Source organism: Cibotium barometz, chromosome 14 (genome assembly GCF_041138505.1).
Source record: "Cibotium barometz isolate CiBa-2024 chromosome 14, ASM4113850v1, whole genome shotgun sequence".
NCBI classification, from domain to species: Eukaryota; Viridiplantae; Streptophyta; class Polypodiopsida; order Cyatheales; family Cibotiaceae; genus Cibotium; species Cibotium barometz.
In genome coordinates this window covers 44333186-44335484 of record NC_141059.1, presented here as the reverse complement: position 1 = coordinate 44335484, position 2299 = coordinate 44333186, and the positions used below count along the sequence as shown (strand labels likewise).

At 40.4% G+C, this 2299-nt stretch overlaps 1 pseudogene; it reads left to right on the top strand.

Annotated features, from left to right (window-relative positions):
- Positions 1-839: 839 nt before the first annotated feature.
- Positions 840-1526, top strand: LOC147632064 (protein ANTAGONIST OF LIKE HETEROCHROMATIN PROTEIN 1-like; annotated as a pseudogene).
- The last annotated feature ends 773 nt before the right edge of the window (positions 1527-2299 follow it).

Here is a 2299-nt window from a genome sequence, read left to right as displayed (position 1 = left end):
GATGAAAGTAGTGTCAGATAAACTAGGCGAGATTGAAGCAACAAGGATGATTCATGAAGAGAGACTATTTCAGATAAGACAGGAAGAGGAGACAAAGAGGCAAATAACCTATTTAAACATGCAAGTGGAAATTGCAAAGATTCTTAGATAATTAGACAAAGAATGGTAAGGATTTAATGATGGTATTGATGTGTTACTTTTGTATCCTTGTTATGTGCCTTAGGTATTTGAGAAATCTTTACGACTTGTGTGCAAACATTTGGAACTGCTCACCCCAAGGTAACATAGTAGATTGATCAAAGGTACGCAGCATCAATCCATGCATCCTCTTGTGATTTTTGGTTTATTGTTGATGCTTAATTCTGCTCCTTGTCAGACTACAATTGAAATGCAACGTAATTGTATTCCAGTAGGCAATTAATGCTTATTTTATGTGCCTTTATGATGCAAAATGTAATCATTGAATTCTTAGAAAAGGAGGGGTGGAGGTACGGTCCTCAAGAATGGTGGTGTTTCTCACGCTAGGTGACTTTTTGAGACGCATTCACTCTAGTATTTGGTCTGAAGCGCGACTTGAAAATCAACATAGGTTTTTATACGCATATCGACTGTCATATGACTCATTCTGTTTTGCGTGAAATGATTGAGCTTGATTTTCCATCCACACATAGTGAGAACATAGTACGTGATCCTATACCTGCTGACCTTGCATTAGCACTGTTCTTTGCAGATTAGTGCATGGTCATTCTAGTACATCAATTTCACATTTATTTGGGATTGGGAAGTCCACTATTCATAAATATATGGGCATCATCATCCATATTTTGTGCTTGCCGACAATGTTTGCAAGACATGGAATAGCGGTGCCTATGGGAGATCGCTTGGTCAAAATTATTTCTGAGTTTGAAGAAATCACGTCTTTGCCAAATATGTGTGGTGCCTTCTTAGATGGGACACACATCAGGTGCAATGAAAGCCACAAGAGGGTTTTCCGGCTCAGTACGTGAGTTGACATGGTTTTCCGAGCATTATGCTTCAAGGGATTGTAGATGCCCGTAAGATGTTTTGGAGTGTTGTGTGTAGTGCTCCGAGTGGTATGCATGACTTTACAAAAGTTTGGAGAGGGGTGAGGTATTGGACACTCCAACACATTAAACTTGTATGGGCAAACTATATAACCTTATATTGTTGCTGACTCGGCATATAGGCCCTCTAGTTTCCTTGTGAAGTCATTTAGGCAAGTTGCATGACAAATGCTTGAGTCCAAAATAGAGTTTGATAGGCATTTGTCCAAATCTAGAGTGAAAGTTGAAAATTCCTTTGGAATTTTAAAGAACTGGTGGTGCATATTGAGAGACTTGAATGTCGCATTGCATTTTGCCCCAAAAGTGGTTGGTGCTTGTTGTGTGTTACATAATTTTGTGCAAATGCATGGCAAGGTAGAACCATAGGAACAAGATTATCCTCATCCAAATGGTGTTGATGACAATAGGGTTGGCATGGGGAGACAACGAGTACTTGGATGAAAGCTATGTGCCGCCTTTGTTTTGTCATTTTTGTTTGTGATTGAGAAGGGAGATGCAAGGTAATTTTTTGTTTTTTTATCGTTTTAACTTTTACTATGGGGGGGTGGGTAGGGGAGCCTCTTGGTCGTAGAGTGGCCTACCATGGCTACTTAGGGATTCGATTCCCCTCAAGCTCGATTACTTTGTTTGTGCATGTTTACAAGTGCAGTGGTCGGCCAGTTGGACTTTCATGTGCGAGATCCATCCGATGACGTCCGTTAGGTTCTAGTAGTCGGACTTTTTGGCGATCATGTGCGAGATATCACTCCATCCGGGCAGCAAGGTCTGATCGGTCACTCTTTTTCCGAATAGAGCCCTCCGGTCTAAGACATGTGCATAGACTATCTGTCTAGCTCAACGATGAGCCCTTTTCTCTTTAGCTTAATTAGGATGAGGATTATTCTCTCTCTCTCTCTCTCTATATATATATATATGTGTGTGTGTGTGTGTGTGTGTGTGTGTGCGTGTGTGTGTGTGTATGCACCCACAAATCATCCACAAATCATGCATGACTTAAGGCAACTATAGCCGGATCCCACTGTTGGCATTCCAGGGTAACAACTTCACTGCTTGGGATAAAGGTAGGTCATGGCTAAACTATTTTTCTTGGGATAAAGGTAGGTCTGGGCTAAACTATTTTGCAACATTATCTTAGTCCATGCCCCCATAAATACCTTCAACTATTTGATTTATATTAATATTCATGTTGATGTTGATGTAGCATGAATATATTT